Source organism: Pseudopipra pipra, chromosome 1 (genome assembly GCF_036250125.1).
Source record: "Pseudopipra pipra isolate bDixPip1 chromosome 1, bDixPip1.hap1, whole genome shotgun sequence".
Taxonomy (NCBI): Eukaryota; Metazoa; Chordata; class Aves; order Passeriformes; family Pipridae; genus Pseudopipra; species Pseudopipra pipra.
The window spans coordinates 73034006-73060386 of NC_087549.1; the positions used below are offsets into that span (position 1 = coordinate 73034006).

At 36.2% G+C, this 26381-nt stretch overlaps 1 protein-coding gene across 7 annotated transcripts in view; it reads right to left on the reverse strand.

Moving 5' to 3' along the window:
* Positions 1-26381, reverse strand: part of SEMA5A (semaphorin 5A) — a 338112-nt gene that overhangs the window by 259383 nt on the left and 52348 nt on the right. The window contains exon 1 of one of the 7 annotated variants that reach the window (XM_064661211.1): positions 14325-14345. The exons of the other annotated variants lie outside the window; for them this stretch is intronic. The gene's annotated coding sequence lies outside the window, so the exon portion shown is untranslated. Of the gene's footprint in view, positions 1-14324; positions 14346-26381 lie in introns of those variants that run through there. 7 annotated transcript variants of the gene reach the window in all.

Genomic DNA, 26381 nt, shown 5'->3' on the forward strand with positions numbered 1-26381 from the left:
AACCCTGCTGCTCCTATTACTGTGGTGGCACTCTAATTGGGCACAATACAGTACATGTTGTGGGTAAGATAACACCAGAAACTAGCCTGAATATTCACTTAGTTAAGCTAAAATTAGGTCAACTCAGCCAACTCCAAACCAGTCTTACAGAAATTGTAAATAAGGCCACCAAAATCAGAAGACTAACTGCAAAAAAAAAATCAATTATTTTACTGGGAGATATACAACCATGTTTTAGTTTAATCTCGCTTTGGTTTATGATTATTTGCTAAGGCAAAAAGGCTACAGTGGCTTTGTCTCATACCTGAGTTTCCCATTCTTTCCTTTCAAAACGACTTCTGAAACTGATCATCAGTTTCAGTTAAAGACAAAAACTTTTGTGAAAATGGCCAGGGAAAACAACAGACAAACTCACTTTTCAAATAGCTGTTTGTCCCTGCTCTCAAAGACAAACAGAGGCATACAACAGGGGAATTCAGCCATGGTACATTTTATTTGCCCAGAACCACATTAATTTAAAAGAATGGGGGGGCGGGGGATAAAATACACATGGATAAAAATACACATAGGTGTATTCTAGTTGTATACTAGTGGAAGAAATCTTCACTAGATTTAATAATAAACAAAGAGGAATGCTGTTTTCTGCTGCTGATAGAATATGGTACTAAAGTTACTGGTATGACCAAGCAGTTTGATTAAATCTGGCAGGGGTGTGGAGGAGAGCGCACATGCAGTTAAGAGCCTTCGCTGTTCTATGGCTGTGGACACTGTACTCACATCTGTCTAGTACACTTGAAAAGATATTTGGCTACACACGGAATTGAGCAAAGAAATAATAGCAGCATGTCTAGACAGCGTGGCTCGTCTGCACGCTGAGACTTCCCACTTCTGTTGTCGCTGCATGGCATTACTCAGGCAGTGTGCCACAGCAGCTACCTCACCTTACCCAGTCACCTTGGGAGCTTGCCCAGGACTCAGGATTTTCATACAACACCTAATGACAAGAAGTGCCTCACAACACAAAAAAGAACACTGAATGGGACAAGAACATGCCTGTTCCACATCACTCCACCAGTCAGCTTTGGCTTTTGCTCCACAGAGATGACAGCATGAGTTAGGCAAGCAGCTTCAAGTGACTTCTGCTGATGTTGGTGGGGCTGAAGTAGAAGTGGCAGGAACACCAGGTAGATGAGCTTTTCCCCACTTCAGTGTTCTTACCATCTATGCACAGGAGAACTGAGCAAATGTAAGTAAACTTTAGGTACTCTTTAAAATCCTATTGAACACATTATTTGCTTTTGTTGATGTCTGGCAAGAGAGAAAATCTTGTCAAAACCGCAAGTGTACCAAAACTGAGAAGGATGAAGAAAAATAAGAGCAGGAATAAAAAGATACAAATATTCACCTTCCTCTTACCTTCCTCCAAAACATGCCTGCATTACGAAAATATATCCTACTTTCAGGGATGAATCAAGGATGAATGGTTACAACAACTGCTATCTACAACCTCGTGCTTCTTCTACAAAAGCTAACATTTTCTTTTACAAAAACAAACTTTAGAATATATACTAGCTAATATTACTACTCACCTTTCTGTTTTCACACTGAAAAGATCCTTGTATAATGAAAAACATCTCACTAAACCTATCTTATTTACTTGACTAAAAAACGCACATGGAAAGATAGAAATTATTAAGCAGAATCTAGGCATAAGGAACATGGAAGAAACAGGAATTTCCTTCTTATAAAGTAGCATTTTGTTTATATGCTTTCCAAATCAAAATATTGGACAGAGTAAAACCAAAACAAAATAAATGTAGGAATTTTTAGGCAAAAAAGCGCAACAAATGAAAAATCAATCACATCCTTGAACATGCCCCTGTCACTGCTGCTTGAGACCACAGAACCAGCCCACACAACCACAACCTAAACAGACCAATGTCTGCAGATACATACTGCAGAACAGAAGATCAATGTACAGAATGCTACACCCACTTCTGTTCCACGTGCAGAGCTGGGAAGCTTCCAGATCTTGACATATGTGTCTACTGGTTCAACTCAAAAATCACATCTGGACAAAAGAGGAGGAGTACCAGGACACTCTGAAGTTCCAGCATTGTTCTTGACTTGCTGAGCACAAGCTCCAAGTCATGAACAACTGTGGACATCCGTACACATGTACTCACACTGCCATATATAAATTACATAAGCAATAGATCTGAGTGCAATAGACTCACTGCACTTGCTGTAACATGTGCCAGTGTTTAGGAATATGAGCCCTGGTCATATTCTTCATACTGCTAGCTATACTATTGGCCATGGCATCTTTTTTTTCCCCAGTTTTACTGAAAGGGAAGGTCTTTAAAATTAGTTTCATGAATAACACACAGCTTTAACTCTATTTACAGTAACACTTTATTTTCCACTAGGCCAAAATAAGAAAAAATGTAGAGACTGGAGTGCCAGGACAGGAAACATATTGCTAACAGGAAAGCATAGATCAGAATATGTGAAGTTACCAGTCGGCCAGAGCTCTTTGGCTGAAAATTATAAAACAGAATGACATAACATTCATTTGGCTTTGCAGGGATTTGACTAATAATAGCTCATTTTAAGCCACTGAACTTGCCCCACTACTTGCTTTAACTCTATCTAGGTCAAAGTGACAGGACATGTTAATGTACATTTAACTTTTTAACCAACCACCATAGATTTATAGCCCAAGAGCGGCACTTTGGTCTTGCAAAAAAAACCCCACCATGATTCCCAAAATAGTAATTTTTAAAGTATAATACATTATTAAGACTGCTGACAGAACAAACAGTATTACCTAGTTTAAAATGGTAGAGATGGAGAAAAACAGTAATAAAGGATAAATTATTGTGGTCTTGCTCCCACTGAAGTCATGTTTTTTCATGAAGACTTCAAAGAGCAGGGGAAACATGGCCTTTATCCAACTTTCTGCAAATTACACAACTGAGTAATTTTATTTAAAATAAATCAATTCTGATACAACTCTGATCTCCTTGAGTTTGATAGCAAAAGTTCTTAAAATATTTATTTTTGAGTGTGACACCATTTATCCTTGTGCTTTTCTGATCTTTAACTGAAGTCTATAGGATATTTCTAGTGCTCTGTTGCCACTGATATTTTCTGCCTACATGTCTCCAAACTCTTACATGGTTTTCTGAACCTGAATTTCACTGGTTTGATAATCCAGGCAGACTTTTACAGTTCCAGGATACCGACATGAATAACACCTTTTACAACCTTTCAGCCAAATGGTGCTAGTACTGAGGACACAAGTGGCTGAAAGTGTCATGACCAGAGAAATCAACTTCATAATGAAAGTCAACGAAAAAATTATTAAACACTGTAGCATAATGTACACTAGATTTATTTGTGTGTGTCTGTCTACAAGACATAGATAAAAATAAATGTTTCTAGCATTTTGAGGTGTCCTTAAGATGAAATTTAATAGATGTGTTGTGTTTGGTTTGGGTTTGGGGTTTTTTCATTTGGTTTGGGGTGTGTGTGTGCGCATGTGCATTTTAATATTGCAGAAGGATACCATGGGACAGTCTTCTTGAGAAATTTCCCTTCTCCCCCAAAATGCAACACAGCACAGCTTCTACCTCTTCTACAATTCTCACTTATAAGAAATATAGCCTTAACGTCATTCCACCCACCCTAATAAGAGTGCAACTGTCCATGGGATAAAATGTTATTCCTGTTATGGAATTCTGCCCAGTAATTTTATGTCCTAACTGATTCTCCAATTTAAGTGATACACTGATAACTGATGTTAGCATGTAAACTTTAATTTTAATTGATCACCATGTAAGTTCTCCAATATCTATGACAATTTAGGAAAAACCAGCAAAACAATACCCTGTAATCTACACACTTAGTCTGCATGAAACCAAACAGTTGCTCCCTATCTTTCATTAACCAGTATATGGCTCCTTTATTTTCCAAAGAAGGCAAGTAACCTAAGAAAGATAAAACCAAAACTATGGGTATCAACGAAGATAAATACTAAGCAAATGCATCTTTAAACATGCAAATAAAAATATTGTTTCTCTGACCTTTTGCAAAAGACAGTGAACATTTTTATTCTAGTTTTAAAAAATTCAAATGAAGTTCAGGTGACAGACATCTTTTAGAGAAAAAAAAAAAGTCCACAACTCCAAGGAAAGTCCTGGCTTTTATTTAATATTCTGAAATACATTTGCTGTACTGCAAGATACCAGCTGATACATTTTCCATAGCATAATTAATTCAGAGACATCTGTTTGCTAGCGGACCAAGAATGAATTTGGGGTTATAAGGCCTGGATTATAATTCTCAGTCAGGAACTGATTTGTGGTGAGCTTTGAGAACCTTGATCTGTCCCCACTTCACCATTATAAAATGCGAAGACGTTTTTTCATATTGCCTATTTTCTTTAAATAAAACACAAGTTTTTTTATATATCAGTGAACTGCACTGTGAAAACTGCAGTTCCAATTAATAGCGCACTCCTGAGTATAGTGACAATTTCAGAAAAACTTTATGGTTATGTTCTCTCAGTCAGAGAGCCCAGCTGCCTTCTGGAGAAACAGGACTGAACAGATTCATGTAGGTACCGCAGATGCCAAATAATAACAAAAAGACTAATCCTGAATATTGCAGCTGCTGATAATGCTCATTGCCTAACAATGCAGAAAGTATTACACTCACTATTGCCTACAGCATGCACTGCTACAGAGGAAAAAAAACCAAAAAAGCAGTGATATGTTTTCTGGGAGAATCCAAGATGATAGTCTGAAGAGGAAAATTCAGCTCAGTGCATATAGCCTCAGGTTATGAAAAAAGTGTCTGCTACTATGCAGTAGGCCCCCATAACTGTGCAGCTGAAGTAATAATACCCCAACAAAATGCCATTACAATTTACAGCTTTTAAAAACTGTGCCAGTTTCCATGCATGTTGGTTTATTCCACAAGCTGGCTTATCCACTTTGTTAGTCTAAATGTTCCAAAATGATTTAAAGAAATCATATCCACTACATTTTAAAGACAAGAGACCATACTGAATCCTAGGTAACTCTATTAATTTTATTTTTTTTTGTGTGTATCAGGAAAAAAAATAGATTTGTAGTCTCCTTTTTCAAAAGGAGGGAGAGTTCTTAAACAATACTGAGGGTCAGGAATGTGATGTCGGTTGGTGCAACACATCAACAAGCTTTATAAAATTTAGGTTCCCAGTCCAAATGTGTTGGAATCACCTATGATATAAGACTATGAGAGAGAATTAAAAACAGTTTCTTAGTCTATGGTGCTTTCATATTCTGTATCATTTTTTTTCCTGGCTTTGATTGTTCTCCTTCAATGATGGATGTTTTCCTGTTTTCCATCTCAGCATGCATGAGAGAAAGACAAAACTTAACATATCCATCACCAGAACAAGAACACAGCTCAGTCCATCTGGTACCATAGATCTGGTACCATAGATCGCAAACTCCCCTTCCCCCAGCAAGATTCTTAGCTCTTCCACTCGCTCTTCATCATGAAGTTGAATGCTTGAGGGTTGTTTGTTTGGGTTTTTTTTTTTTTAGGTGACTGTAGAGATAGCAAGAATATGGTGGTTGTGATATGGACATATTCCAAGACTAGTCTGAAATATTCTTACCCAGGGCCAAATGTTTTCCCCATCAGCAGTGAAATCATTCAACGCTTTGGCATTCTTCTAGCAGCCTATCCCTCCCTTTGCCACCCAACATGCATGCACAGTCCCGTCTTCCCGGCTGCTCACAGCGCTGAAGCAATCACAAATGCCTCAGGCTAAGCAAATATACAGAGGTAAACACTTTAGTTCTGGGCATCATCCCAGAGAGGACACACATAATAATTTCCAAGCTCCTCAACATATGTTTTTTTTCTTGTGTTCAGTACTAACAAAATTAAGGAAGGAGAAGAGTTTAATGCAGGAGTAGGATCCCTGTCAAGAATTTCATTACAACACCTAGTTCATCATAAGCTGTTAGCAAAAGCAAACGTCTTCTATCCTCTTCTGTGCACTAGGCTTAAATGATAAAGCAGGAAACAGATCCCAAAATTACTCGGCGCTGTGCCCACAGTGAACTTCCTTTCACAGTCCCCTTGCCCTCCCCTCCAGTATCTCCAATCCACAGAACCTGTACTTATTTTCTACTAGCATATTACATTCTCACTAAGTAGAGCATGAAGTACATGATTCTGCATTCACCACACTGGTGCCCTACATGTTCACCTCAGGCAGCACAGAAGGAATACCTGGATCTGATTTTGCTTCTGTATTTCAAGTCTGCTTGAGATCCCAATTTCATGTAAAAACACAACATAAAAGAGAGCAAGACGTTTGATGGCTGGTGCTGGGGGTGATCTAGAGTTTTGGTACTCAAGCTCTGGGACAATTTATGCAGAAAAGTATGCAGAGGCACAGGTACATTGTCCTGAGAAAAATTTATTAAAATGCAATGCTAATTTCAGAATTGGATATTGGTTTTCGTTATCTTTGACAATTCACCGAAAAGCCCAATTTAGATGGTAATTTATAACTTAACTGTATGAAACAGTAATACATCCAGAACTAACTGCAGTAAACTGACCAATAAACAGGAAACTCCTATTAGAAATTCCTTTAGGAATATTCAAGAACTTGAATGGTGAAGCAGAAGATTTTGCTTACTAGGACAGGATGGTAGGATCCACATCCTGTGTACAAGCGTACGGTTCCACTGTTTCTGATCACATGTAATTATATAAGAAGAAAAAGGCATTTTATTTAGAACATCTGCATCAGAGCAAGCCCCTAAAGTTTTCCTAAAACAACTGCAGGAAATAAATAGCACAAACAAGGAAAGAGCAAAGACACACCTTACTTGATATGGAAATCCTGATGTAAAAACTGGTATTCCCTTCAGAAATACAAACAATACTGCTGGAAAAGTTGCCACATTCCAATGTTCTCATCCTCCTTCAAAGGTAAGAGAACTTGAAAAAATGCAACAAAGAGAAACTGCACCGCAGATAAATCTGTGAGATAATCACACTTTGTCTAAGAAAAGATTTAAATTCTACCACAAACTAAATACATATGTCTGGTGCCCATGCTGCGTTTGTTAGTGCTTTTATCCACCACACAACTTATTCTCTCACTTTTTACCCCAAGGTCTGAATTTTTTCAAAACAAATTAATTTGGCTCTCGCATTACATTGTGCTGAAGGCAGTATTGATACACAGAGATTGCAAATGAAAATTAGACCACACAGAAGGATATACCAAATTATCCCATATAAAAACAATGTTAAAATGGGATTTAAATAGTATAACATTAAAGTAATACGGTTAAAAATATATTACATTTTGATAAAAAATTGTAGTATTTTAAGATCATTATCACAGACGAGATGAAACTGAACAAAAATGTGTAAACAACAGGAAACATGAAAGCACATTTAAACCCCCAGACCACTTCAAATTTCTGTTTACTTACACTGTGTGTGTACTAAATGTGCATATAAATACTAGCAGTAGCTCCAGAAGAGATGCAGCTGCATTTTAAGAACGTTTCAGGTTTCTTTTATTTTTCCATTGTTTTTCATACTTTGATTTTCTCAATAAGAAGAGTTCATGGTGAAGCCACTGCTTTAACAAGTATGAGGCATATATTATACACAACTTACTTTTAGAGGGTCTGTCAGGTATTTGGAGGCTGTAGTTTTTTGTAATTTAGACAACAAGCTGCAGGGCTACATTTCATAGTTTCCTTACAACCTTCTCCCAAGGAAGCATTCTTATTCTCTCATCCAGAAATATGATTAGCTATAAAAATCCTTATCCCCCTTCTCCTTTCTCAGTGGCAGAAAAGAAACTAAAACCAGTTTATCTACTACTGTTAGCCTCCGCTGCCAATCAAAATAAAGTCAAAGGATTACAAAAATGAAAATATGTCTTTTACTTTTGTTTGTATCCACACATTTCTATGCAAAGAGTTATCTTCAGATGGTTCCTCTAGTGACAAAACAAAGATCTGAGTCACAATCTTAACTGCATTGCACCTGGAGAACTTGGTCTTTGAGAGATCAAATAAACCTCCCAGGTTACCCAAAATTAGGCCCCAAATACATAAAAACGTTCCTCTTGGTAAAACTTTAACCTATGTTGCAGTACCTCCTCATTCCCAAAAAATCCTCTTAAGGTCACTGTTCAGATGCAGCAACATTTGGAAGAAGATTTTCTCTACCAACTTCCAGAAAGAGATCCTTTACAGTTTTGTGTGCTACTACTAGGAATAACTAGGAAAAAAAATAGGAAGGGTTTCTCTATTTCCTTGTTGGAACATGTTCTTCCCCAGAAGAGCTATGGGTCTTATAGTTCATCACTAAAGCCTCAGAGTAGGGAGAGCTGGGCAGTTCTGGAGGCAGAGACCAGAGAGCAGGGAAAATAAAGACGAGCATCCTATTTTTACTTTATTTTGCACATCTTCTTATGGCAGGCTGGTGATATATCTCAGAGATGTTAGAATGGAGTTTATTGACACAAAACACGAAGCAGGACCTATCCTCCTCTGACTCAGTAATTCCTTGTCCTCCTATCCACTGAATGGCAGTTCAGAAAAATACTAACAATGAAAGACACCAATAAACATTTCTTGATACACCAATTTCAGGTATACAGGCTGCCTTCCTTTTTTAGAGAATATAAGGATCATCTGCTTTTATAATGGGTAGTCAAGAAAACACCTCATTTTCCTATAGAGCATTAGTGGGAAAGCGCTGCATAGCCTGTAAATGCAAAAGCAGATCCCACTTGAGAGGCAGAAAAACCAGATTCAATTACTAAAGGAAATCAAAACTAATACTGAAATGGAAGGAATAAGGGCAGTCATTAAGTGGGAGGTTAATAAACTCAGCACCAAGAATCTTGTTCTTGTTTACACATTCTTACGTGCTTAAAACTGCAACAAGAGACAGTGCTATTTGCTGTTTCCTGACAACAGACCAATTCATGCCCCATTTTTGCATGTCTTGAAACATCTGTAAATCAGAAGAGTCATTACAGAAAACTATAAAGGGTGGGTAGGCTATGTGCACTATGGTTTCCTTGTTTTTTGTTTTCTGGGTTTTTTTTAAATAGAGTAGAATTGACTGCAATTTCTAACAGACCATATAGTACAGGGATTTAAGAAACCTATTGCCTTTTCAGGTTCAGAGCTTTGCTTGCAGTTTGCAAATTAAAATCGGTTTTCTCAAAAAAGCTGAAATTAATAAGGGGAAGCTAAAATAGAAAGTTACAGTTATCACAATATTTTCTCTATATCCTATTGAGTGACATCTTTGGAAATGTCAAAGTCTTTTGACAAAACATATGACAAAATTAACAAGCTCATTTTCAAGGCTCATCTGTACCTCATCTGTACAATGAGGTATGAAGTCAATAAAAGCAGTTAGTGCTACTCAAGAGCACCTCAGTTCTGACTCCGTAAAGTGCATAATAGAAATCTTGTAGGGAAACCTGTATAAAGCCCTAAGTTAGATGCTCACCTAGTACCGCTAACTGTGTATGCTATATACTGCATCGTAACACAGTTTATTTCTTTGGGCATTTTCTCCCATTCTGCCTTACCCTTTGTTTTCCATCAAACAGATTATGTCAGAGCTTTTCCAGTGCTCTTTTACTTGCCCCTGTGTATCAGCAATTCATAGAAAGGAAAAGATGGAAAAAGTCAGAAAAATAACACAAGTCTGCAACCCCTCTCTTAGGAAGTACTCCACAAAAATTGCCTCAGAAGAAACATCACCTTCATTTGCAACAGCATAACCCAGGGGAGTAGGTTTTATTTTTTTCAATTTTTTTTTTTACAGACATTCTACTTACTATGTGTGATCCACCTCCTTAGAGAAAAAAGATTGTTTAAGAGTGCCGGAGATGTCCCCTTGATGGCAAAGGAACAGGGAAAGTTGGAAAGCAGCAACCGTGGTAAAAATTTCATTCAGGTCACTATTAGCATTCCCACTGGTCCCCACAAAACACCAAACAAACAAGACTGGAATTCATTCAACTCCAGTTTCAGCCTTTGAATACCTACAATTACTCCCAAAGGACTAATGAGGAAGCCAGTACTCCACCTCATAAGAAATATTGACAATAAGAAAGCAAGAAACTTGGTAGTGTGTATCAGATGAAGCTCACCCCTAAAATACTGGGTGAGGTAGTAACAGAAGTGGATTTTTAATGAATGAACATTTCCAATAATTTCATCCTACAACAGAAGAGCATTCATTTGCTTTGCCTTTCATCCCAGATAGTCCTATTTTTAAATCATCTGTATCACAAAATGGTTCTATTAATATATTACAAAATGCAATAAGGTTCTCTGAAACAAGCTGGATATGAGACTATTAGCAAGGGAGAACTATGTGTCATGTAAGAACAGCTCTGGATGGATTTTGACAAGTTGCTCGGTTCAGACAAGTTACATCATTTCGGTTGCTTCTCTACTCCCCAAAATGGGTCTCAGACAAGACAGACACATAAAAATGTGGGTAAATTCTTGTTTGCAACACAATAATTCTGCTTGATCATCAAGAAAACTGACCACCATGCAAAATTTTTTATGTTTACTGAAATACTGGATGTTCTTCCCCTTCCACAGAAGAACTAATACTTATGCTCAAAGACACATTTCACTCTTGATTCTTTTTTGAAATTCATTGTAGGTATTGTTCTATTTGAACTTCAGACATATAGTAAAAGTAGGAAATCAGCATCTCTGAAGTCAAATGCATCATTGTTCCCAATAAACCACCTCCCAAACAGAATTACTGTAGTAAAAACTTGACTCATTGCCTACACTTGAAGGTTTTTTAGAGTTTTATTCCACTCTTTTAATGATCTAATTTTACAATGTAATTCTTCATTACTTATCTTGGATCATCCGCTTAATTTCTCCTTTCAAAGAACAACAAAAATAAAGGTAAGTTGTTTCCTGGAATTCTCAAACATTTTTCTGAATAGCAAGGTTAGTCAAATTAGACTTCAAATAGCATGGCAACTCTTCTGAAATTCCTTTTAAATATATCATCTGCTACATTTTGGAAGGCAAAGAGTTTTCTCTAACAGGCATGCAAAAATTAATTTCAAACATTAGTACCTCATCCTTCAGATGAGAAGTTTTGAGTTCCCTCTTGGCTTTTCATGAAAAGAAATGCCATAACTTAGTTCTACAAAACAGCTCGAAGAACCACTTCTTTGTCATAGATTTTTAAACTGAACCAAAATGAGGAACGTATTTAAAATACAACAGAAATTTGCAACTCAGCGAAAATCATCCCTTAAGCCCATCCAGCATTTACTCTTACTAAACCATTTACTTTTCCTAAACTCTCACTAAAGTCCTAAGAAAACCTGGTCACTTTCAACTACAAAAGGAGACACTGTTTACAATTATTTCTATGTATGTCAGCATCCCTTTTTGTTGCACTGTTTTTTTCATTTCCTGGACCATAAGTTTTAATACAAAGGAGGAGGTAAGCAAAAGAAAGCTGAAGTAAAGCCATCATCACATCAATGCGAAACACAAGACAACCATTTAATTGTACTTTATGATGTGAGCTTGGATAGGTAATGTGCACTGAAATAGAGAAAGAAATCTGTAGGAACTATTTCCAACATCATCTCCCATCACCCTTAAAATTCAAGTATTCTAACACACATACACATATGTATGTATTTAAAATAGAGAGCTATAATAGAATTACTTATGATAATGACCCAAACCATTACAAGTCTGAAAATATTTTATCATAAAACAGTGGGGAAAAAAATCAGTCACTAAAAAATTGTCTTAAGTCTTTCTTCCCTAGCATCACATATAATTAGCTGAGAATTTACACCAAGAATCATGATTCATTTAAAAAATAAAAGGTTACAGTATACATTCAAATAAAAAACAACAGCAAAAGTCCCACACTAAGATTTTAGAGAACCTTACTTTTCTAAAATCCAGACATGAACACACTGCATTGTTACTTCAGTTTCTACCATAGAAGGTGTCTCCAGAGACACTGCTTCATCCTTGCCTAGGATGCTACCAGGATACTGCAGTTCAGACTCTCAGATGCATTTAGAGTCAAGGAAAAAAGTCACCTCACAGGACAGTGTTCTGTTCCTGGACTGGGCAAATTGAAGTCCCTTCCTTGTGCAGAACTGAATACTATGGATCCTACAACTAATACTGCCATTAATAAACAGCACATCTTCAGAGAAGAGTGGAAAAATATGAAAGCAGCAGCCATGACTCAGAACAATCTGGAAACTGAAGATAAGATGGAAGGCCAACAGAAACAACAATAACCAAAAAAGGGGACAATGTTGAAGGTTTTAATCAGAACAGATAACAATTTCTGTAAATTGCAAGAAGAAAATGTTGCAAAAAGGGCTACAATCTCTGTGCAAAGCACAAAAAATACCTTCTCAAAAAAACCAAAATTAAGCCCACAGAAATGATAAAGTAATAGTAATCAGCTCACATCACCGTCAAGATGTTTAAAGTAATCCATTCACAGTGTACCAGTCACAAATCACAATTTATTGAGATCTGATTACAAAAAACATTTGTGCCACCAAACCCATGAAAAAGCAATGGCCTAATGACAAGGACCACTGTGTGCTCTGTGTTTGATCTACATAATTTTCCCAGCTAGTAGTCCTCAGACTGTAAATGCAGTGCAAAAATGCTCTTCAGAACACAAGGAAAAATATCAGCAATGACTCTTTTGCACTCTCTTATACAGAACACCTGATCACTAATTGCAGCTCTTTCTGCTGCTAGATACACGAGGATGGGACTGACTCTTCACCTCTGATGCGCCTGAAATGCATTGCTTACATTCAGATGCTATTTAGAATAAACCTTGTTGTACTTCAGGAATCTTCATTTTAAAGCAGTTGCAACTCTTGGTATATTATTTAGAAGCTGTAAAAGAGGCTGCTTTTTTCCTGACAGGAACACAAGCTTTTCAAACTGGATTTTGAAAAAGCTAAACTCTCCAGCAAAATGGCTGGAAATAGCAGTTGCTTATTAGTTTAAAACTTTTTCTAAACACTGGTCACAGTCATCAATAGTCCACCATTTCACCAGCAGAAGGGTACTTGAAGCAAACAAAACTTACTCCTTACTGAAAACTAAAACTGAAAAAAGAAAAAAAAATAAGGAAAACATTTAGCAAAAAGTACTGAAGCTTGTCTCCTCCTAAGCATATGAAGGACAATTAGGGACAGTTGGGTATCTAGAAATGCTCAGAACGCATGTCCAGATGCTACCAGTGTCCTCCTTCTCCTCCTCTGTGCCAGACTTCCCATGGGTTGAGTGAGGTCTGAGGCACAAAAGGGTTAGAGGGAAGAAGAGAATTCGAAGCCAGAAACAAGTTTAAACTGACCCAGCTGTAATAACAAAGGCACACAAGCTCAACCATTTTTTATTCTATAAAAACCACTGGTTTAAAGAGGTTTACAATTTTCTTCATGCAGATTATATGAACAGAATTTCTTGCTTTCACTCCTTTCTTTTTTTCATACAACAATATGAAAGGTTTTTAAAAGCAATGGGAAAAGGTGCATAAAGGTGAATACTGCTAAATCACAAAAACACACAGTTGAATCCACACAGAAAACATTAAAAAGTTTACTTAAACATGCTTTGTAAAACAATTAGCATTTTATCTCATGGGACCCAGAGGAATGTAATTGCTGAAGGCATAATTGTCTAAAAGCACTAGTATTCTTTATATTTTCAAAATATTTTGTAAATTTTGGGGGTTTTTTAAGGGGTAAGGATGTTCTTCTTTCAGAATGAAGTTGGAAACAACTTCTTATCTCAGCAGCCACTTTTCTAAGCCACCATTTCCCCTTCCACCTCCACTACCTTTCCACAACAGGTGAGAAAAATATGCAACATGTGCTTTTCACAAATAGGGCAGTTGTCAAAGTCAATCGATATTTTAATGTGCTGGAGGCTTTTACACATTAAGGCCAGGAATAGATACCAGGGTGAGCAACATGACATGCAGGCAATTCCCTCATGTCGAAATAGGCAAAGCAGCTGAAGCTGAAGACATTTTATCTAATGTAAACACATTTTGCAAAGCCTGGTCCTTCATATCCATCTGTGCCAAATATACTTGAGAGGTGAAACATGAAGTATATGCAATTATTGCAACATCCCCCACTAACTGTGAAAGCAGTTGTGTCCTGTTCTTATACATTCAAATACGTGATTGTAAAACAAGCATTTTCCTACCACGTCATTTGCTCTAAGACACCATTTCCATCTTCTTTCTCAAGTTTTCATCAGTGCTTAAGAAAAAAAAAAGAAAAAAAAAAAATCTTTCAAGGCCCCAGGCCCACTTTCTCTTCTTCTGAAACCTAATGCCAATTTTACCTGTAACCTGCCTTTTAAACCAGACACTGCTGCCAATTTATCATCAGGCCTTCCTCCCACTCCCTCTCTCTTCAGAGAAGCTGCACGTCAACATTTGCAAATTCCTTCACTGTCCTCCTATCCCTCCCTACTCTAATTTGCTCATGCCTTAAAAAAAAAAAAATAGTAAGAGCACAGTTGTTTACAACACAAGACAGACTTGTTTCTCTGTTTCTGGATACTCCCTTCAATTCATCATCCATTGTTTTGTTTTAAGGTGTAAACATTTTGCTTTGTTTCAGGTTTCCTCAATAGTTAACAGAACAGTTCTCATTACAACTCTTCATTATTAAACATCTCCCTTTTGTCCTCTACTTGAGGGCAAAAACGTGACAGTCATATGATAATTTCAAAATAAAATATTCAATAATAAAATATCCTTCATAAAAATCTGCATACAATAATGAGCATACCCATGCAGAAAATAGTTTCCATGGATATATTTCAAAGAAGTTGAGTGCAAGGTGAGCAATCCAATATGTGTAAGTGACCCAGCATAAGGGATATACATCAGAAGGGAAACCACAGCAAAATGACTGACCTCAGTTACCATCACAAGTGTGAAACCCAGAAAATACTGGAGAAGAAATGCAATCCATTAGATTTGTTTGTGTTAAAAGATATTATCTTCAAAGAGATGCAGTTGTTTAAGATAAAAAGGTTCACTTTTCATAAAACAGAACACCATAAATACATTGCTGGATTGTGGATGAAAAGTTGTATCAACTAAATAAAAATTAATTTGCACATGGCAAGAAAATACAAAAATAAAAGTATTAGAATAAAATGAAGTATCATGGCTTTTCACACTTGTCAGAGCCTATCTTCTTACATTAAAATTCCTAGTTAATTAGTCCAAATCCTTAAAAAAGAAAAGCACCAACAAGAGATAAATTCTTCATATAAAGACCATAAATCTTTTTTCAATATAAGTCAAAAATCCCTTTAAGCAAGAAACAAGTCTTATTATTTCCTATTTATGCAGCTTTTATTATACCACAATGATTAAAGAAAATCTCAACATCAATGAAGTGGTTTCATATTAATTAAGTATCCATTAAAGAGAAACTTCTTCACCCATATCTCAATGAAAAGCATTCTAAAACATCAAAAAAGCATCACAAAGAAAATCAACTCTGTATTCAGTATTAAGTATTTCAGTCCTTTCATTGATTTCAATAAGCTCAGTAAAATATTCTATTTAATGTAGCTGATTTATATTAGGAAAATAGCCAGTCATCCTATGGAACTGGAAACACAGTGATTAGTACAGTAGCCATGTACAATTAGAAATGACCAGTTATAATTCACAAATAAGCAATACCTCAGATAGGATGACCTCCTATAAACCATAAACAATTAATTATTGTAGTTCAATAAACTAATGAATTATGTATCTGAATGGGTCACAGAAGATCACCCTCAACAGAACCTGAGGAGTACAGAGAGGATGAAACTTGTCTGCTGTGAAAGGAATGGCACCAGGCGAGATTGGACAAATGGTAGCTGCTCTGGATGCTCAAGTGTCCAGTTTTAACACCCAAGCAAGGCCAGGCACATCTAAACGGACATGCCGGGAAGGCCACACAACACAACTCCTCTGAGTATCTTAAAGCAAAGAAACAAAACAATATTACAAGTCTTTATGACTTATAAGACTCTATTCAGGAAATAATTTTTTATATAAAAATATGGTCTGATATCTCTGCACAATACCACACTTTTTTTGCTAAAGCAGAAACAGAGGAATTGCATCTCTCTTCTTAAGAACTAAGTAACCAATGTAAAAGTCTTCCTGGCTCGCCACTCATCTTCACTAGAATCCCTCTTATAACTGTTCCTATAGTGCTTTTTTTCCTGTATAAAACAATGTCTAGTCACTTACTGTATATGTGTTAAATATTCAAAACATATCTACACAAAACCTAACATTGAGAGCTTAAAAAAAACCCAAACAAAAATATTAAAATAAATCATTTTAACTTATTTTAATAAGTGCTTGTCTCTGTCATTAAGCAATTAAAAAATAAAGTTACATATTTATTAGAAGAGTGTGTACGAGAATACAGCTCAACATTTCCAGTTTCAATGTAATTTTTCTTTTTTAGACAGGAACTTCATGACTTACTATGTTTGAGCTTTTAAGCTGAGATAGAGCTGCAAAAATTCCCTGTGTATCTTCTAAGACAGTGTAACTATCTAGCATGAAAAGTCACAGATGGCTTGCTACTGTAAGTGTACAGCAGATGAAAACAAATGCCACATCAGGACAGTTTCTCTGTACAGTAACACAGCAGAGTTTTCAGTGTGATGGCTGCTTTAAAGGTTACAAAGAAGGTATTACTCAGTTATCTCTAACTTGCATTTCCTATGCATTGAACTTACCCAGCTTCAATAAAAAAAAAGTGTTCTGCTCATCACTTATGCATCAGAAGCGTTTTTCTCTATAAAGCTGGCATTCTGTCAGCTTAGAGATTGCCTGCTAAACTGCCCATCTTGGCTTGCATTATGAAAAACAGGAACGGGCATGCTTTTACGAGGCACACAGCCAAAAATGAGTAATACCTAACAATTTATACAATTACAGAAAACACAACCTTCCTGAGATGCATATAATAAGAAACCTAAATTCATTTCTATTTCCATTTTTAAAAATCTCTCACCAGAAATAGCTACATACCTACAGTATTTGATTTCATGAAACTAGGTCAGCATCCATTTATTTCTAATACTAAGAGCATTCCATTACTAACTCAAGGTAAATACATTGTACTCTCAATTACTTACATGTAGGCATTTTAAAAAAAAATGCCAAAACAAATTGATAGTGGGAGCAAAAAGAAGTAAAGGTTGCTTAGCATTTATTATCACCATGCAATCAATGCTTCTCCCCACTGAGAAGCTTTTTTTAAAAAACAAGGCTTCACTATTTTCCCTTAACATTTAACACTAAACACTGAATATTTACTTAATACTTATAAAATGCAGAGCACTAACTGCAGCGTTATCAACCACTAATATATTCCTCATTAAGTACCCATAACGGCATCAGCCTGTTAATACTACTACTTGCCAGTCAAAACAAACAGAAATTCCAGTTCTTCTAACAGTAACCAGGGACTTGAGAAATGCAGAGCTGTAAAATAATACAAGCATCTTCAGAACACATATTTCAGTCTGCAGTACCATATCACATCAACATAGCAAAACCCAGTTTATAGAAACCTGTGCCCCTGTGGTGTGAGTAATACAAGAGAAGAAACTAGCCCTAAAAAAAGTCCATTTCCAAAGCTCACACAGAGTGTGTGGGAAAGACAATCACACAATCATTCCATATCATTTGCATTTCCAGGAATATGGATATAACAGCTCACTGACATTCATATCCTGATTTCCCATAATAACAAAAGTACATTTTCTTTTTTAAGGATCAACGGGGTTTTTTCCCAATTCTGTACTTCAGCAAAACACATAGGATTTGGCACCTATTATGATGGCAGAAATTTAATCTCAGACAACATAGGTTTAGCTTCAGACCAAATCTTCTTGAAGATAGGGAACTAATATTTATTTATAGTTGAAATTGGTCTGTGATGCACATGTCATGATCTTAATGGGCTTTGCATCAGTATTATCTAGAGTTATTTTTCTAGACTCACACAAAGAAATTATTCCAACATGACTGTCTGTGTTATTTCACAATATCTGCTTTTTCCCAGCATCATGCTTCTCCTTTTTTATTATTTATTTATTTATAATGAGACTAGAGCATATAAAACCATCATTGCTTGTTTTATTTTTCTCTAGCTTCATATGTTGAACAGATAGGAACTGCTTTAGAAACCTAACTCCTCAGTCATAAGATTTCCATCATCTTGAATCCCCTGCTTCTCCAACATTTTGTACTTCTAAAACATTACAGCAGACTATAGACAAATATGGCTCACCTTGTGTTCACATCTACTGACATCACTGCAGTTCAACCATCATACATCCCATGTCTACACACACAGATGCACACAACGGACAAGAGGATACTCTTCTGAGCACACATACAGTACTTTCTATCCCCTTAGTCTAGAAGAAAGCAAGCCCTTATATATAGGGAAATATGATCCAGTCTGTTCAAGCTGCTCGAAAATTCACTGTAAACATAAAATTTACCACTTTAGACTTCGCATTGAAAAGTAAAGATAAAAATCAAAGGACAAAGATGATACTGGTTTCATTGTTTCTTATCTTCAAAGTTCTTTATTAAAGTCCATGTTTTTATGATAATCATCTTTACAGCATTATTCCCCTTGAGTCAACTGGTTTACTGCCATGAAGCTATTGCTTAACTAGCTGAAAACACACAAGCTACAAGTCCATGTAATTGGACTCTACTATCTTACCCCTCCTTATAAGAGCAAACACCTCCTCTCTTCCAAACAGACATTTCAATAAAATATAGAGGTAAGTAGGAAATACATTGCGTATGGATGAGGAAGAAGCAAGTACAACTCAAAAGATGCATGTGCAGATCATCAACCACATGATGTTGAAGCTGAAAAGCAAGAAGCAAGGATGAAGAAGCAATTATGACAAGATAGTAATAAACCATTTTCATTTGTCTCATGATTTCCAGATGACAAATTTGGGAAAGTGTCAAAGCATTAAGGATGTACTGACAATACCCTGTATTAGGCCTAAGTGTATTCAGCTGTATAGTCTCTCCTGACTGAAGTCAGTGTCAGAGTATCCAAAATAACAATGAAATAGGCTGCTCATTCCACACAGATAAGAAGGTTAAAAATCACCATCTCTGAAATCTTTTTTGTACTTTAAAAAAATTATGTAATAGCTAACACATGTCAATAAAAAAAAACATGATGAGAATTACAAAAACTAAGTTAATCAGCCAATTATTTAATATAGATATTAATCTTTTCATGTTTTGCATTCTAGGAAGACATTACTCATCAAAAATGTATGCAAACATATCACCACAGGAAAGAAAAAAAAAGAAGAGTAAAAATACCACCAAATGGATATATTCGAAAAAACTTTCACATACTTAAAAAGAACATAGGAGAGTTACAAGCACAAGCTTAGCTTTTATATTTAGAATAGTGAGACCAGCAACTCACAGGAATGCACAAAGTTTGACGCAAACCATGCTGAGATGCAATGCCTGGTAGGGTCACAGTTCAAGCAGGGACAGCAGAGCACATGCCAACACCTGAACTACTGCCAGTACTGAAATACCAGTTATGATTAAATATCTCATCCACTTTTGACCAGAATAGAATTTAGCAACTAAACTGGTTTTAGAAGTTTAAGGAAAAATTATCACCTGTTTTAAAAAAGGCAATATTTTAAAACCGTCTAACCCAAATTAGTATTTGAACTTTCTGATTAGATTTTACCTCTTAATTGGTAGGTACCTCTGGTCTTCTAGTTCTTCTTTCAAATTTCCCGGTATCCATAAGTACAAAGGTTTTTAGAGGTCTTGATAGTTCCAGCAAAGATCCAGTCTCCAAAAAAGTCAATGCTGGTCTGGCATCAGAGCCAATTCAATCAATTTCTCTAAAAGCCCAGAGCACTAGAAAGTACACAGCTAACACACCAAATGGTTATACTTACAGATAGTTTGGGTCCAGCAGAATAACAGCAAAGGCATTTGCACATCACTGAACTAAGTTAATAGATTTGCGTTGCATTCAGCAGCACTCTAATCAGAAGAGGGTGCATACGCGTACAGAACAAAACAAAGAAACCCAGAACTAACAAGAAGAAATCAGAGGGAAAGATTAAATGTGAGATATGCCTTGTTTTTGTTAAAATGCAAGAGAAAAATTCAAGTACAGTTAACTGACACTATTATGCCTGTATATACAAGATACCGTCTCTCTTGTAGGGTCCTCAGCATCACAAGCTGCAAGAACATTTGGGGGGAAAAGGAAGAAAAGGAAACTTTCCAGGTAAGCAGAGAGGCCCTCGACTTAGACAGTAACTAGAGCCTGGCACTCATTTACTTCATCATTTCCTCCAAATTAAGAATGAAGTATTAAAAGCTTTATGCAGCATATCCTTTGATATAGTTGGTAAGACAGTGAGTAGAGAAGTGCTGTGCCTTCTGTCATATAAACTCATATTTACAAGGAGCATAAGGCAGATTTTTGCATTACTGCCATTTCACATGGGTGAAACCAACCAGCTTCCAAGAACTAAAGGATTACTCTTTAAAGGGTAAATCAGTAGCATAAATGTGATTTGTCAGATATTGAGAGATGAACAAGGGTGAGTCCTGTTCCCATTTTATCAGAAAAAAAATAAACAACATAACAAAACATACACTAAGTCATCCTACCTGGACTGTCTCACAGTAGCAGCTAGGAGGTCATGGCCAAGTGTCAGCTGATCAAATACAGTTGAAAGATCAACTGTGTGATGGACCCAATGGTTCTGCAGCAAGTCAGTGACCACAGAAAGGAAATCATGACTTTCTGTTTAAGTTCCAGTTCTGGCTTGTAGAAGTGCTACACAGAAGTAGGTGAAGTGTCCAGAACAGATATTACTAGAATTCAGATATAGCTATAAAAACTTCAATTCAAAGGAAAAAAAAAAAGCAATGCAGAATAATTTATTGGATTTATGAACCTTCTCTTCCTGCACAAACAAGCTGCTAATAATATTAGAACTATCTGGTTGCAATATTATTGGGGAAAAAAAAAATCCTGCTGTGTGTTTAATGGTGGTCAATAAACACCATTTTTGCACTTTGGAGTAAAAATATAAATAATATAATAAAATCTACATGCCCAACTTTTTCTCTGTAACAATAAATATGTTTCTTATTCCTAAAAATGTAAGCCCACACATTAGGCAAACCAGAGATTTAAATCCTTAATAGCTGCATCACCACATACAAAGATCACAGATCATGATGTTTACTGGGCAAACGTAGATAGGCATCATGCTATTTTCCATTGTTTGAATTCAAGGCTTTTGGATTCATAAGTCTCAGTGGTATTGCTGCTATGGCTAATTCATCATGTCAAGTAGTTCGTTCTCATTATTTGTTTCAAGAAAGTTCCCACTATCTTCTTTAAAAGAAGCAAGCTGCAACAAAGTTTGGTTTTGTTCTTTTGTTCGATTGTGGGTTTTTTCTATTCTAGGTGCCAGCTGGCCAGAACTTAGCACAGATGCTGAATATTTTGTTGCTCTTCAGGAGAGATACGTCCCTTCAGACAATAGCCTCGATGTGCAGGCACAGCAATGCACATCTTGATACACACTCCTGTCTCTCTAGAAGCTTGGTCCATAATCCAACTCCTCATGATGATAAAGTCTGTTCTGTGGGGGGTTGAGAAGAATTTCTATAGATGAAGATCTGATATATTTAACCAAATGATTTTCTATCTTACTCCTGTACATTAGTGATGCTTTACTGTCTTTTCCAGAATTAACCAGACATAAAGAAACAGGATTCAAACTTGATTTTCAAGACCTTTAGTGCCTTGCATAGGTCAGAGCCTATTTCATCTTTTTTTTCTGGGCACTTGCTCAGAACCATTTCACACTATGCTGCATCACTTCTTTGTACACTTTGTTCACATATGGAAATACTATTTATCACCATGAAATCATATAATGCTCAAATTCCTACTCTTTTTTTCTCAGCAAAGGTGCTAAATAAATTCATTATGCTTGTCTGCTTTTGAATCCTACTTATGCCACATGGTTCTCAAAAAATATTTCCTCCTTTTTGTTTCCCCTGTCCAAAAATGCACTTCATAACCAATTTTATGAACAGAATTAAATATTTCTTCAGGCACAAAAAAACCCAACCAGAACAAGCTCAAATTTTCAGTGCTTTTTTACAATCAACACCATTTTACCAAGCGAACAAATACAATGAGGTACAAGTCAGCAAAAAAAGTCATCATAGCAATTTACCACTGATTTGAAAAATATTAATAGCCTCAGGCAAATCAGACATTAACTCTTACTGATTTGGAGGGTGATATAGCATTAATAATTCAATAAAAAACACTTTGAGTAATAAAAGCTTAGGGTTATTTATTTAACCAATTAGATCATTTTTGGCAACATCCCTGCTTTTGAATAAACCATGTATGTTCTTCAATTAATCATGAGAATTGAAAACTACAAATCTGCAGTCTCTACCTTCCAGTCAAAGAGATACATTGCTTAAGAAGCCCAAAAGATTGAGAGAGAAAATAAGAATAATTTATATTCTCAGTGGACAAAAGAGAGCTGGCACTAGAAGACGTGCTAATTAGCAAAGCTTGGCTACTGGTGCTTAACGATCTGTTCCTCATGCACCACTTTCCCAATCCACTGAGAGACAGGTATAAATTGCACCTATAAAAAGTTATAATCCATTAGCATGCATAGGAGGTGCATCTTGTTACCACTAATGTTCAACAGTCCCCTCTAATCTATAAGAGTGGCAGAAAGATGCAAATGTTTAACTAGAATACTATACTGAATTACCATGCATGACATTTATTAACAGCTTTATTTTATTCAGAAACTTCGGTGTGACAAACCATTACCATTACCATTTTGAATGCTTCAGTTTTGGTCTTTCTCTCTACAGGGAATCAGTACAGGTCTCATGGTCCACATAAATACTTCTGCTAAAAATTCTAAATTCCTTACAATACAGTCCAGTTCAAAATCTCTGTTTTGAGTCTCTTCTTCAGCAAGTTAAACAAGTGAAACCCCGCAGAGTGCACCCTCAACTGGAGTTACAAGTTGAACGCTCAATTTCCTCTTATTTCTTTAATGAAATGAATTCAGATTGGCTCTGCTTATTCAGACAAAAGCCAAAATTAGACATTACAAATCAAACAATCTGCTTCTCTCTGATAACTGAAATGGCATTATCAAATGGATGAAAGGGAAAAAGAAAAGATGGCCCTCACTTCCACAACTCATAATGAAGTTGTGTTCCTATAATTAAGTCTTTTGATATTTAAACTGGGATTTCATGTAAAAAACCAGAAGACTATGTTTATTTACTTTTTATGTTAGCCATCCCAGCAGTAATGCTTCACATTTTGGAAAACAATCTTTACAATGATTATTTTTAAAGGAAGAATTTGCTTCCATTAAAAAGACCAAGGCCTGTCAAACTCACTTTTGAGAGAAATCAATGAATGCTAAAGCAACATAGATCCTATATATAGACCTGAAAATACAACAGTAGACAGAAACCAAACCAAACCACCAAAACAACAAAAACCGCCAAAGATATCTACATCCTCTCCCTCCAAATTTTTCCAGAGTAAACTAAAAATTCCACCTCAAAACTATTTAATTTTATTTTAATCCAGTAAGATTCCTAATTCCAGTGCAGAAGATGGAGCGTTAAATTCATTTTTAATTGTCAATACTTCATTTCTCTGTAGTGTTTTGGGATTTGGAGGGATTAGAGTTGGTTTTTTGGTTCTTTTTAAGTAAACATTAAGTGTTTAACACTGTGTCACCTTCTAAACCAGCATTTTTGAGAAGGTATGCCTATACCACATCCATATCTAATCATCTATCCACACATCCCAGTTTTCTGAGGGGAAACATTTAGTATGCAACTAGCATACTAAAAACACCTAAACTTCTAGGCATTTACTTCTACATGCAGAGGGAAACAGGTTCAGTGAAAGAAATGCTTTCCCAGCTTAATGAACACCTCATTTTTTTAAATCATCTTCCTATTTAAAATTAATCTGCTTGTTTCATTAACTATCTAATCAGCCCTCAGTTTAAAATTCTGGTATTAAGTCAGGTCAGTAACAGTTATGGGTTTTGATTGTTGTTTTGTTTTTTTTTTTAATCAATCCACTGTGCAAGAGGAGTCAGGAAATGCTTCAAATCTCAAATGTATAAAGAAAGGACTGGACTTGGTACTGTATGAAGTTGCGTAGTAATTCCTAGCATCTCAGAACAAGATACTCATACTTACTCCACACCCAAAGCTTCTCTTCTCTAATACGGATTTTAGAAGATACAGGGTGGAAGTCAGACTTCTGAGAAAGGAGTTTGAAAACAATCATCAATTGATTTGTATCAGTAAACCCACATATTTGCACTTCGACAACCCTGACATGTCAGCAAAGGGCTGAAATGTAGCAAACATTTAACAAGTCACAGCAATAATATTATTATTATTATTACTTATTGTTCAGGCATCCAAAAAGTGTGTGATATGGTTCCAGTACAAACCCCCTGATCACAACAGATGACAATATCTTTAAACTAAGAGAAAAAGCAAAACACATAAAAAGGTGAAGAGGTGAATAAATAGCACCACAGTGACAATATAATCGTATAGTTGCAAAGCACATGGGTGTTTTAGGGGACACCTTTGGCTTTTTTAAAGTGTTCTCCTCAACTCTCATGAAGAAGACAATGTGGTACTGCTTCCAGAACTGATCTTCAGCACCTGTTCTGCTAAATGATCATGATACATTCTGTCCTACTATTTCTCAATGCCCAAACTAAGTGTGCATACCTCCTGAGAATAAATGACTAAAGCTTTCAAGCCACCAACACCATGTGCCAACCAGAAGTTTCCTCCTTTCAATTTCCAAACAACTTACCTCCCTTCCCACTCCTATTTCTTTCCCAGTTGCTCCTCACCACCCAATACTTCCTATTCTACAGGGATCCTATTACCATATGTCATATGCATCTGCAGTGGAACAGGCATACAAGTGTTTTTTCCTCCTCTCCTTTAACCATGTTAATAGAAGGGAAACAGTGAAATATATAATTATAATGATTAATTGTAGTAGTACTAATTAATATGGATATGACACTAGATTTGGAGACATTCCTTTTTCTTGTTAGCAGACCAGAAAAAATTATTTCAAACAATCAGTGACTGTCTGTGGAGGAAACAAACCTTCAAGAACAAAATTACTTTTAACTGAAGAAACAATAGCTTTCACCCCAGAATTCTGACAGAATCGGCCTGTGCTGTCAGTGGTGTGACAGCAAAATGTTTTAACAACCAATCTATCAAGACAAACAAAAATACTTGAGTGGGAAAAAATTGAGTGGAAAACTAAAAACAACACCATCTATCTTAAGCAGGAGGGAAAAAAGTGAAGCAGTCCATGATTAGAAGCAGTCAGGCACTCAGAGAGTTACTTTCTTTCAAGACGGAAGATGCTTAAACACTAGAAGTGGAATAGAAACCTAGGAAGGACACAAGTATAAATAAACCAAAATCATTCAAATGTGCACATGTAGGACATTTAAAGGAAAATTCACTCCTTGCCTTAGAGAAAAGAAGGCAGGAGACTCTCAGTATGCAGTAGAATTTGTATGTATTTTCTATAAAACCTTGCAGTAGTCATATACATAAAGATACTTTTTACATAGCTATTAGATGCAAATTATATTCTGAATATGAATATTTCTTTTCAGATTTCTACAAAAATTGCATAGTGTAAAACTTCACAACAGTAATTCTGCCTCCAAATTTGTAGTTTTTGTAGCTCTGCACCAAACTCTTCTCAGCAGTTTACAGCACTTGCACAGTAGCTATAGTGTGTCCTGCATTGCACTCATCATTTAGCATTCCATATATTCACAATACCTTTAACTTTGAAAGGCACCTCAAGAGGCCCCACTTCAATAATCTGCTCAAAGCAGGGACAGCAATGAATTTAGACAAGGCTGCTCAGGGCCTTATCCAACAAGGTCTTGACAGACTCCAAGCATGGAGATCTTGCAGTGTCTCTGGGAAACTGATTTCACTGCTTACTCATCTTAATAGGAATTTTTCCCCCTCCAGAACTGGAAGCTCCATGCTTCAATTTAGGACTTAACTCTCATTTTTTTACCATGTATGTTTTACTA